Source organism: Dipodomys spectabilis, unplaced genomic scaffold (genome assembly GCF_019054845.1).
Source record: "Dipodomys spectabilis isolate Male_0828 unplaced genomic scaffold, ASM1905484v1 ptg000053l, whole genome shotgun sequence".
In the NCBI taxonomy this organism is placed as follows: domain Eukaryota; kingdom Metazoa; phylum Chordata; class Mammalia; order Rodentia; family Heteromyidae; genus Dipodomys; species Dipodomys spectabilis.
Genome location: NW_024870730.1, coordinates 14,732,270 through 14,745,130, shown reverse-complemented (window position 1 = coordinate 14,745,130; position 12,861 = coordinate 14,732,270).

Sequence of the window (12,861 nt, the reverse complement as noted above, 5' to 3'; positions counted from 1 at the left end):
TCTCAGCTGGGAGCAAGTGCAAGGTCTTGGGTTCACACTTCAGAACTGAAAAAAAGAAAGGAAAGCCCCAAATGGGTCTCATTGTGCTGAAATCAAGGAGATAGCAGTGCTAAAGTCCCTCTGCAAGGTCTAGGAGAGTGTGTACATTTGTATATTTCATTGCTGGAGGCAGCTACAGTCTGGCTTGTGGCCCCTTTCATCTTTGGAGCCAGCAATGTCTGTCTCTCTCAGATAGGACCACTCTGACCTCGGCTACAGCCTATCTCTTCCACATTAAAAGGATCCTGTGATCACACTATGTGTCTACCCAGATACTCCTGAATAGCTAGCTACCTTTGATTAGTAATCCTAGTTTTATCTGCAATTTTAACTTTTTTTCTTGCCATGTATCCTAAAGCATTTGCAAATTCTGGGGACCAGGATATAGACACTTTTGGAAGACCACTATTTTGACCACTGGAGTACTTTAGTTTTATTGCAATTTATCATGTCTACCCAGACTCGTTTGTAGATTTTGTAGGTGAAAATCTGTTATGGGTTCAATGATATTCTATCCTTTTTTTTTTTTTTTGTCAGTTGTAGGGCTTGAACTCAGGACCTGTATGCTGTTCCTCAGCTCTTTTTGCTCAAGGCTGGTATTCAACCACCCTGAGCCACAGCTCCACTTCCAGTTTTTGTGCAGTTAATTGGAGATAAGAGTCTCACAGGGACTTTTTCTGCCAGAGCTGGCTTCGAACCACAATCCTCAGCTCTCAGCCTCCTGAGTAGCTAGGATTACAGGCATGAGCCACCAGTGCCTGGCTCAAAGATGTTCTTAAAAAATATGTTGCAGGCTGGGAATGAGGCTTAGTAGGGTGCTTGCCTAGCATGCATGAAGCCCTAGGTTTGATTCCTCAGTGCCACATAAACAGAAAATGCTGAAAGTGGTGCTGTAGTTCAAGTGGTAGAGTGATAGCTTTGAGCAAAAAAGCTCAGGGACAGTGCCCAGGCCCTGAGTTCAAGCCCCGAGACTGGCAAGAATAAATAAATAAATATATAAATAAATAAATTGTAAGCTAGGATGTGTGTGTGTGTGTGTGTGTGTGTGTGTGTGTGTGTGTGTGTGTGTGTGTGTGTTGAGCACCAGTAATAATACACGTGTTCTTATTTGGAAAGTGTTATGTGTGTGTGTGTTTGTGCACGCACGTGCGCAACAGTACTGGGGCTTGAACTCTTAGTCTTGTGCTTGCCTTCTGCTTTTTCCACTCAAGGCTGGTGCTGTACCACTTGAGCTCTGGCTTTTGCTGGTTGATTAGAGATAAGAGTCTCCTGAACTATCTGTCTGGACTGACTTTGAACTACAACCCTCAGATCTTAACCTTCTGAGTAGCTAGGATTACAGGCGAGAAACACCAACACGTGGCAGAAATAGGGTCTCTGCAGAAGTTCTTAGATTAAGATGAGGTAATTTGACTATTGTGCTTATTGGCAACAGAGGAAGAAAGTGGAGTTTTGCAGGTGCCAACTAAGGAGTGTCAAGGACTCTTACCACCACTAGAAGCTGGGAAGAAGCAAGGAACAATTCTCCCCTATGAGGAAACATACCTTGCCAAATCTTACTTTCACATTTCTAGCCTCCAAAATGGTAACAAATACATTTCTATTGTTTTAAGAGACAGAGTTTTGTGCTACTTTGTTACAGAAGCCCAAAGACATTCATGCGTGGTCTCCTGTATTCTTATTGCAGTTACTGACCGAGATACGTTCTATTCTAGCAGTGACTTTTTTTTTTGTCGGTCATGGGGCTTGAGCTCTGGGCCTGGGCGCTGTCCCTCAGCTCTTCAGCTCAAGGCGAGCACCCTACCACTTGAGCTACAGTGCGACTTCTGGTTTTCTGGTGGTATATTGGAGATAATAGTTTCACGGCCTTTCCTGCTGGGGCTGGCTTTGAACTGTGATCCTCAGATCTCAGCCTTCTGAGTAGCTAGGATTACAGGCATGAGCCTCTAGCATCCAGCTGTGATTTTTTTATCTTAATGGATTCCAGAGTATGCAAAGCTTTACATAAAATGGAGATTTAGCCAGGCACTGGTGGCTCACACCACCTGTAATCCTAGCTACTCAGGAGGCTGAGATCTGAGAATCACGGTTCAAAGCCAGCCCAAGCCAGGAAAAGTCTGCAAAACTCTTATCTTCAAGAAACCACCAAAAACTGGAAGTGGCGCTGTGGCTCAAATCGTAGAGCCCTAGCCTTGAGCTGAAAAGCTGAAGGACAGTGCTCAGGCCCAAAGCTCAAGCCCCATGACCTACCAAAAAAAGAAAAAAGAAAAAAATGGAGATTTACCAAAGATGAGTGGCATTGGCTTTCTGTATTTCTTCAAAGCTCCTTTGTTTAGCAGTGGTCAAGGGGGTTCTTATTTTTCATTTTTTATCAAAATTTCCCATTGCATTACAAAGACCTGTAGTATCTATTCAAGGCTATGGTGTTCTCTGTGTGCTATGTAAATTATAAATTTGACTTCACTTTTGATATTGGTGGTGATTTAAAATCAGGATAAATATATTCTTTTCTTCTATAATAGTGTGTTAAAGAAGTGGAAACAAGGGCTAGGAATGTGGCTTAGGGGTAGAGTGCTTGCTTAGCATACATGAAGCCTTAGGTTTGATTCCTCAGTATCATATACACAGAAAAAACCAGAAGTGAGGCTGGGAAGGTGGCTCAGTGGTAGAGTGCTTGCCTTGCATGCATGAGGCCCTGGGTTCGATTCCTCAGCACCACATAAGCAAAAAGAAAAAAGCCGGAAGTGGTGCTGTGGCTCAAGTGGTAGAGCACTAGCCTTGAGCTGAAGAGCTGAGGGACAGCGCCCAGGCCCAGAGTTCAGCCCCCACGACCAGAACCCCCCCCAAAAAAAAATAACAGAAAAAAACAGAAGTGGCACTGTGGCTCAAGTGGTTAGAGTGCTAGCTTTGAGTGCTAGCCTTGAGCAAAAGAAAAAGAAGAAGAAGCTCAGGGACAGTGCCCAGGCCCTGAGTTCAAGCCCCAGGACTGGCAAATAAAAAAAAAATGTGGATATAAGACACAGATCCAAGAGTGATAAGAAAAAGGTGAAGATGATGTAAACACTCCACGCACTGTAATGACCTTGTCTCCTGACATGGAAAGCATCTTGGGAACATGTTATCCTGAGTGGACTTTCTTTGAAGACTTCCTGGCACACACAGGTAGAACCCTGACAGCTCTATCTACACAATAAGACATTCTCTTCCAGCTAAAACTGAGTGGATTAGACTGGGTCCCATCTGATTATCCTCCTCAGGAATTTGGAATTGGGGTCAAAGGTTCTTTGGTTGGTATGTAGAACTAAGTGAATGAAAATAAAGCAATAAAAGTCCAAGAGGTGAATCACTTCTGAGCACAAGGAGAAGCAGAGAAAACAAATGTACAGAAAGCAATGAAGTCTATGTGTCTCCAGAATGAATGTAACAGAGTCAGGGTCTTCTATTGTTTCTGATATATTTCCAGTCACTGGTTAACCCTTACAACTATGAGGTAATGATTTCCAGCTTTTTATTTTCTTAACTTACTATTCAGGGAGTGCAAGTCATTTATAACCAATAAAATATTGACCAAGATGGGGGAAATTAAATAAATAGATATAAAACAAACTACAGGTAAGAAAATACCTGAAGTAAGTAACAATTAAGAAACCTTTCCTTGGGGCTGGGAATGTGGCTCAGTGGTAGAATGCTTGCCTTGCAGGCATGAGACACTGAGTTTGATTCCTCAGCACCACATACGCAGAAGAAGCTGGATGTGGCGCTGTGGCTCAAGTTGGTAGAGCACTAGCCTTGAGCTGAAGAGCTGAAGGACAGCGCCCAGACCCAGAGTTCAGGCCCCATGACTGGCAAAAAAAGAAAAAAAAGAGAAAGAAACGTTTCCTTAGTAGAGATTTATCACGAAAACCACTGGGAAATGACATTGGAGTGGTGGAGAGAAGTGATACAAAGATTTATTGCAAAGTCTGACCATGAATGGCACATTAGGGAAACAGAAAAGTCAAAACTCAATTCAAAGTCTGGAATTTAAAGCTTGGAACAATATCATTTCCCTGAAAAAGAAATAGGAGAACCAAAAACAAGCTTAGAAGCTGTGCACTGGTGGCTTACAAATGTAATTCTAGCTATTCAGGAGGCTGGGATCTGAGGACCATGGTTGGTAACCAGACCAGGCAGGAAAGTCTGTGTGACACTTATTTCCAGTTAACCACCAAAAAAAGCCAAAAGTGAGCTGTGGCTCAAACGGTAGAGTGTCAGCCCTGAGCAAAATCTCAGGATCAGGTGGGGTGGGGGGGAAGATGGGAAGGGATGGTAAGTAGAAACAAAGAAGGAGACAACAATGCTTGATAAGAAATGTACTCAGGGCTGGGAAGGTGGCTCAGTGGTAGAGCACTTGCCTTGCATGCTTGAGGCCCTGGGTTCGATTCCTCAGCACCACATAAGCAAAAAGAAAAAAGCTGGAAGTGGCGCTGTAGCTCAGGTGGTAGAGCGCTAGCCTTGAGCTAAAGAGCTGAGGGACAGCGCCCAGGCCCAGAGTTCAGGTCACTACCGGACCCCCCCCCCCAAAAAAAAAGAAATGTACTCATTACCTTGCTCATGTAACTATAACTCCTCTGTACAGTATTTTCACAATAAAAAAATGGGAAAAAAAATCTCAGAGTCAGTACCCAGGCCAGCACAAACAAATAAACAAATAAACAAACAAGCTTAGCCTGGGTTAGGGAAAGTATGGAAGGAAACTTTGACAAACTCATTTTGGGCTTGAAATACTTGTAACACATTCTAAGGGAGCTATCTATCGAACAAGCAAAGTAGATAATCAAGTTGTAGCTCAGGAAAAAGTCGGATTGACAATATGCTAATAAAATAAAATTTTAAGGGCTGGGAAGGTGGCTCAGTGGTAGAGCACTTGCCTTGCATGCATGAGGCCCTGGGTTTGATTCCTCAGCACCACATAAGCAAAAAGAAAAAAAAGCCGGAAGTGGCGCTATGGTTCAAGTGGTAGAGCGCTAGCCTTGAGCTGAAGAGCTGAGGGACAGCGCCCAGGCCCAGAGTTCAGGCCCCACCACCAGACCCCTCCCCCCCAAAAAAATGGGGCCGGGAGGGTGGCTCAGTGGTAGAGCGCTTGCCTTGCATGCCTGAGGCCCTGCGTTTGATTCCTCAGTACCACATAAGCAAAAAGAAAAAAAGCCGGAAGTGGTGCTGTGGTTCAAGTTGTAGAGCACTAGCCTTGAGCTGAAGAGCTGAGGGACAGCGCCCAGGCCCAGAGTTCAGGCCCCACGACCGGACCCCAAAAAAAGAAACTCAGCAGCTTTGTACAAAACAGTACTAAATGTGTTACAAGGAAGGGAAGTTATCTTTTATGATACCACAGTTGGACGGAAAATGGTTTTATGACACCAAAGTTAGAAATTATAAGTTTGAGCTTTAATTCATGAAGGTCCTCACTACAGATTTTCTGAGTATTCTACATTGCACATTGCAAAGTGCATGTATGATCCTGCAATCATCTTAACCAGAATAAGATGCTTTGTGGGTTGGTTTTTTTTTTTTGGTGGGGGAGGGGGGTTCGATCTCTACCACTGAGCCACCTTCCTAGCCCCAAGATGCTTTTCTTTTGCTGGGCTTTATAAAACAGTATTTGAAGTAACCAAAAGTATCAAATGCATACAGCTCATACAGGAAAATAATATTGATCAGCTATCTATCTTCTTTAAAAAACAGTTGCTAAAAAAAAATTAAAATTAAAAAAAATAAAAATAAACAGTTGTTGTCTTTCCATTTCCCAACAAACGAGGTGGTGTCATTCTTTCTGATGGAGGCATAGAATTCATATATATATATACATATATATATATATAAAACATTTTCTTGATCCATTCATCTACTGAGGGGCATTGGGGTTGGTTCCATATCTTAGTTATTGTGAATAATGCTGCAATAAACATTGTTGTGCTGGTAGCTTTGGTATGACCTTGTTTGTGATCCTTTGGGTAAATGCCCAAAAGTGGACTTGCTGAGTCAGAGAAGAGCTCTATGTGGAGTCTTTTAAGGAACCTCCATACTGATTTCCAAAGTGGTTGAACAAGTTTACACTCCCACCGACAATGGCCACGTCCCTTCCAGCATCTGTTTTTATTAATGTTGTCTTGATTTGCATTTCTTTTTTTGGGGATGGGGGTCCGGTCGTGGGGCCTGAACTCTGGGCCTGAGCGCTGTCCCTCAGCTCTTCAGCTCAAGGCTAGTGCTCTACCACTTGAGCCACAGCACCACTTCTGGCTTTTTTCTTTTTGCTTATGTGGTGCTGAGGAATCGAACCCAGGGCCTTAGGTATGCAAGGCAAGCGCTCTACCACTGAGCCACCTTCCCAGCCCCGATTTGCATTTCTTTTATGGCTAGAGAAGATGAGCATTTCTTCAGGTAGTCTATTGGCCATTCTTATTTCCTCTTCAGAGAAGTCTCTCTTTAAGTCCTTAGCCCACTTATTAATCAGGCAGTTATTTCTTTGAGGATTTGTTGTTGAGGGATTTAGTTTTTTGAGTCTAACTATATTTTTTTTTATTTTTTGGGGGGGTGGGGTCCGGTCGTGGGGCCTGAACTCTGGGTCTGGGCGCTGTCCCTCAGCTCTTTAGCTCAAGGCTAGTGCTCTACCACTTGAACCACAGCGCCACTTCTGGCTTTTTTCTTTTTGTTTATGTGGTGCCGAGCAATCGAACCCAGGGCCTCATGCATGCAAGGCAAGCGTTCTACCACTGAGCCACCTTCCCAGCCCCCAGTCATGGGCTTTCTATTGATCTTGCTAGCTATGTCCTTTACTTTGCAGAAGCTCTGCAATTTCATGCAATCCCATTTGTCCAACCTTTCTTTGATTTGTTGTGTTTCTGGATCTCTATTAAGAAAATATCAGCCTGTGCCAAGGAGATCTAGGGTTTCTCCTATTCCATCCCGTAATGTTTTCAGAGTGTCTGTTTTGACTCCGAGGTCTTTGATTCATTTGGAGTTGATTCTGGTGCAGGGTGATATATAAGGATCTAGCTTTAGTTTTCTACAAGTAGTTAACCAGTTTTGCCAGCACCATTTACTGAAAAGGCTGTCTTTCTTCCATTCTATTTTTTTAGTTCCTTGTCAAAGATTAGGTGGCTATAGGTCTGTGGGTTCATTTCTAGGTCTTCAGTCCTATTCTATTGGTCCTGAGGTCTGTTCTTATGCCAGTACCAAACTGTTTTGATTACTATGGGTTTGTAGTAGAATTTGAAATTTGGAATTGATATTCCTCCAACGCTGTTCTTTCTACTAAGAATTTTTTATACTATTTGGGGTCTTTTATTGAAAAATTATATTAAGTGAAGTAAGCCAGGCCCAAAGAAACATAGGCCCCATGGTTTCCCTTATTTGCAATAAGTAATACATGTCTAGGACAAGCAGAAAAGGTCAAAAGCTATGTACATATGACCATATAAGATGCTGTTAAGTAAAATGAACCCCAAGACAGGAACATAAGTGGTTTTTTCTTTCTTGCTATTGTTTTTAACATACTTATAACACACTGTGTGATTCTTTTGTTCCTTTTGTATGTTCTTCCCCCACAGTATAATCCCTGTTTTCACTATATCTGATTCCGGTGTCCTGCGTCTTGTATATACATTTTTATAATTTGAGGAGGGGAAGGGATATAACAAAATGCTTAAATAAGGATACAGGTTGATTCATTGTAACAATGAGATGTACAAGACACTATGTTGAAAACGAACTTTACAATTTGGGGGGGAGGGAGGAGTTGGGGAGGTGGGAAGGGAAGGGATGGTAAGGTAAAAACAAAGGAGGAGGTAACAATGCTCAATAGAAAATGTACTCATTACCATATTCATGTAACTGTAACCCCTCTGTACAGTATTTTTACAATAAAAAAATTATGGAAAAAAAAAACCAGTTGCTGTGCCCGGTGCTGGTAACTTGTGCTTATAATCCTAGCTAATCAGGAGGCTGAGATCTGAGGTTTGAGGTTCAAACCCAGTCCAGGCAGAAAGGTCCACAAGACTTCAATTAACCACCAGAAAACCAGAAGTGGCATTGTGGCTCAAGTGGTACAATGCTTGCCTTGAGCTGAAGAGTTCAAAAATAAATAAATAAATAAGTTGCTATGCATTATGGTGGTTCAGCCTGTAATTCTAGCTATCAGCAGGCTAAGATCTGAAGATTGCAGCTGGAAGCTGACCTTGGTAGGCAAGTCTGTGTGATTCTTATCTCCAATTAACCAGCAAAAAGCTGGAAGTAAAGCTGTGACTCAAATGGTAGAGCTCTAGCCTTGAGCAAAAATGCTCAAGGACAGTGCTCAGGCTCTGAGTTCACACTCCGTGACTGACAAAACTAAAAAAGGAAGGAAAGGAGGAAGGAAGGAAGGAAGGAAGGAAGGCAGGCAAGCAAGCAAGCAAGCGAGGGAGGAAAGGAGGGAGGTAGGAGTCAGACAACTGGAGAGAAGGATGTATGGGTGTGTCATAATACTTAATACACATATGTGAAAATAAAACCAAGTAGCTTATAGGGATGGATGAGGTTGGGGAAAAGGGGGAAATGATGAAAGGAATGACATTGATATCATAAACAGATATGTTGAATTGAAACCCCTTTGTACAACTGTTTAATGGCAATAAAATTAATAAATAATAAATAGTTTACAAATAGCTCAAGTATATAAAAATGTAAAATCCTCCAAAATGCTGAGTTTATCATAAAACTAGTTTTCTTAGTTAAAGCCTTATAACTTCAAACAGATACATACCCAGCAGCATCTAATAATTCTGTAAGGAGCAACACATACTGATTCTTTGGAAGTTTAAAAAAAATAGCATTTTGACTTTAAAAGTTCATTAGAAGTGCGTTTGATTCATTTTGAAGTCCTGGTTTTATGTATTTGATGGGGAAAGAAAACATAAATTTCTTATGGCTTCTCCTTTCAGCTTTGTGCTCCTGCTGTGTTTGCCAGTCAGTGCTTCACAAGAAATGATCCTTGCCTTCTAAATGATGATCCAGTACTGCAGACAGTTGTGTGCTTTTACTTTCTAAACAGGAAGTAGGGCAGTGCACCGATGAAGGAAATCCTACAGTGGACAGAAATGACAGCAAAACGCAGACACCCTGAAGCAAAGGTGAAGAAGTGCCTCCTTGCTTCCTCACATGTGTTCTGTACAAAATAAGTAACTAGCCTGGTGCTGGCTCACACCTGCAATCCGAACTACTTAATAGGAGGCTGAGATCTGAAGATCACAGTTCAAAGCCATCCCAATTAACCACCAAAAAAAAAAAAAATGCTGTGGTTCAAGTGGTAGAATGCTAGCCTTAAGCAGAAAGCTGTGATAGTGTCCAGGCCCTGAGTTCAAACACTATGACCCACATAAAAAAAAAAAAAAAAAAAAGTAACTAACTAGGAATCAAACCTCTCTCTTATGTCACTAATTCAAAAGGAGAATTATACACCAAACACTATTCGAATGGCAGAAATTTCAAAGAAGAAAGATTAGCTATGTATTTCTATCCTCTATTGATTTAAGAGAGAAAGTGGCCCTCTTTATGGTACATTTCAATATTTCCTTAGTAAACAATTTGTTTCAAGCCTACTATATTTATGAAATTTCATGTTAATGCAAAATATAGTGAATAATTGCTTGAGATAGTCCCAGTATTAATCATATCCTTAAAATTACTAGTAACCATGATTAAGTTAAATGGACCCAAAACTACATTTATCAAAATGAGGTATTAGGCTGGGAATGTGGCTTAGTGGTAGATTGCTTGCCAAGTATGCATGAAGCCCTGGGTTCGATTACTCAGTACCACATAAACAGAAAAAGCCAGAAGTGGTGCTGTGGCTAAAATGATAGAGCACTAGCTTTGAGCAAAAGAAGCTCAGGGACAGTGCCAGGCTCTTAGTTCAAGCACCAGGACTGGCAGAGAGAGGGGGGGAGGGAGAGAGAGAGAGAAAGAATTATTTAAAATTCTAAAGATTTTTTAAAAAGTCAAGCAAGTCACAGTTTAATTAAGAATTACTGCCTGAGCCAGACACCAGTGACCCATACTTGCTAGCTACTCAGGAGGCTGAGCTCTAAGAATCGCCTTTAAAGCCAGCCCAGGCAGGAAAGCCTGAAAGGCTCATCTCCAATTAACCACCAGAAAACCAAAAGTGGTACTGTGGCTCAAATAGTAGAGCACTAGCCTTGAGCTGAAAAACTCAGGGACTGTGCTCAGGCCCAGAGTGCAAGACCCATGACGGTGGGAGGGGGGGTGGGGGAACTGCCCTACTACCCATTGTCCTAGCTACTTAGGAGGCTGAGATATGAAGATTGAAGTTCAAAGCTAGCCCAAACAAAGAGCCAGAAATGGAGGTGTGGCTTAAGTGCTAGAGCACAGGCCTTAGTGAAAAAGCCAAGTCAGAATGGAAGGCTCCTGGGTTCAAGCCCCAGGACCACACACACACACACACACACACACACACACACACACACACACACACACACACACACACACACACGTGTGTGTGTGTGTGAGAGAGAGAGAGAAAGTGAGAAAAAGAGAGATAGAAAGAGAGACAGAGAGACAGAGAGAAAGAAATTCTGAGGTTTAGAACATAGTTCCATGGTACAAAGCTTAGTGCATCTAGTTCCTGGACAACAGACTTTCTTCTCCAATACTGATGGAAGTATAACTTGGTCAACATTATAGAAGGGCACTTTGATAGTCTAACAATTAAGTTGTTTTAAATTTTATTTGTTCATTTGTTTAATTTCTTCTTGTAAGGTGTATTAAGTAGGTAGGTTTCATTAGGTAGCAGGTGAAGAGAGCACCATGCGCTATTCAGGCAGGAAAAGAAGTTAATTTACAGAACTGCTGCCCCCACTGTGCATGGTAGAGAGGCATGGCTGAAAAAAGGGGGTGACCCACTCCTGGGCCAGGACTTATCTAGGCCAGAAACAGGAAGAGGTGTGGGGGAAAGGTGTGCCACAATGGATTCAGATGTGACCTTAGGGTCTGGGATCCTCCTAAGGTCAGATGAGAGGCGTGTGACCAGAGGAAGCCCAGAATGTGATCTAGCTAGAGGGGAAGGTGACTGCTTCCAGGTGTGCCAGTTACCTAGGTAACAGATACTGGGTGGAAACTTAGCCAAGAGGTTGGGAGGTATCTGCACAGGGCCCGTATGGCCTGTGCAGACCTTACACTTCTATGTTGGGGATCAAACTCAGTATCTTTAGCATGCTAGGCCTGCTCTTTACCACCAAAACACAACCCAGCCTTATTATTGATAGAATAAAAGATTTCCACAAAAAAGATTAGCTTTAAATGAAATTTACCCCATGGAGATCTACTTACTCAAATAGACAGATATATGCACAAGGAATACACTGAAGGCTTCCTGTTTTTATCTTTGTGATGTGGAATTGAGGCTTGAGATCAGGGCTTCACAGTTACTAGGCAGATAATCTATCACTTGAGACATGCACCAACATTTTACAACTCCATTTGCTATGGTCATTCATTCGTTCATTCATTCATTGAGTTAGGGCCATGCTTTTGTGCCTAGATGGGCCTGGACAGTAATCCTTCTATTTATACTTGTTCCTCTAGCAGGAGGTGACAGGTGCATACTATTATGACTAGGTTTTTATGTTGACAGCGTTTTCATAGTTTTTTGTCCAGGCTGGAACTGAACCACAATCCTGATCTCAGCATCTGAAGTATCCAGGATTATAGATGTAAGCTACCATTTCTACCTTTTAAAAAAGGTCTTTTAGTGGAGGAAAAAAAAAAGCCCCACAAATAATCTAGTCATCAATTGTTATTCTTTATTTATACAATGGAATATCATGTGGCCATTAAAATAATGTTAATATGTAATAATTTCTAAGAAAATGTAAGGTTGGGGTGGGGATGTGGTTTAATGGTAAGACACTGATCTAACAAGTGTAAAATCCTGATTTGATACTTAGCACTGAAAAAACAAAATTAAGGCAGAGGATAGTCCAGATGAGCTGCTATTTAAGATTTAAGAAAGTCAGATGCAGGCTGGGAAAGTGGCTCAGTGGTTGAGTGCTTGCCTCACATGCATGAGGTCCTGGGTTTGATTCCTCAGCACTACATAAACAGAAAAAGCCAAAGTGGCGCTGTGGCTCAAGTGGTAGAGTGCTAGCCTTGAGCCAAAGAAGCTCAAGGACAGTGCCCAGGCCTTGAGTGCAAGCCTCACAACCAACAACAACAACAACAAGAAAATCAGATGGTATTATACTCAGAAATGCTTTTAAATCAGTGTGTGTGTGTGTGTGTGTGTGTGTGTGTGTGTGTGTGTGTGTGTGTGTGCACGTATGTGCATGCAGGTACTGTGGCTGAAACTCAGGGCCTCAAGCTCTCACATGAGTTTTCTGGTACTCTACCACTTAAGCCACACTTTTACTTTTGGCTTTTTGCTGGTTAATTTAAGATAAAAGTCTCAAGGACTTTCTTGCTTTGGCTGGCTTCAAACAGTAATCCTTAGATCTCAATCTGAATAGCCAGGATTATAGACTTGAGCCACCAGCAGCTGATGTGATTTTTATTTTTCATTTTGTCTCTTTACTGCTTGAAAACTTTACCACAAATATAAATTATACTTATAACATACTTCTACTCTCCCTTCTCATATATGCAAAATGAAAAATGACTTTCATTGTAGCAGACAAATACAGAATAGTTTTGTTTTCTGTGCTGGGGATCAGATAAGGCACAAAGAATACGTTCCTATCCTTACCAACTCTTTATGACAAGGTTAGATAGTAGTGAAATTCAAGCAGTTTTAAAGTA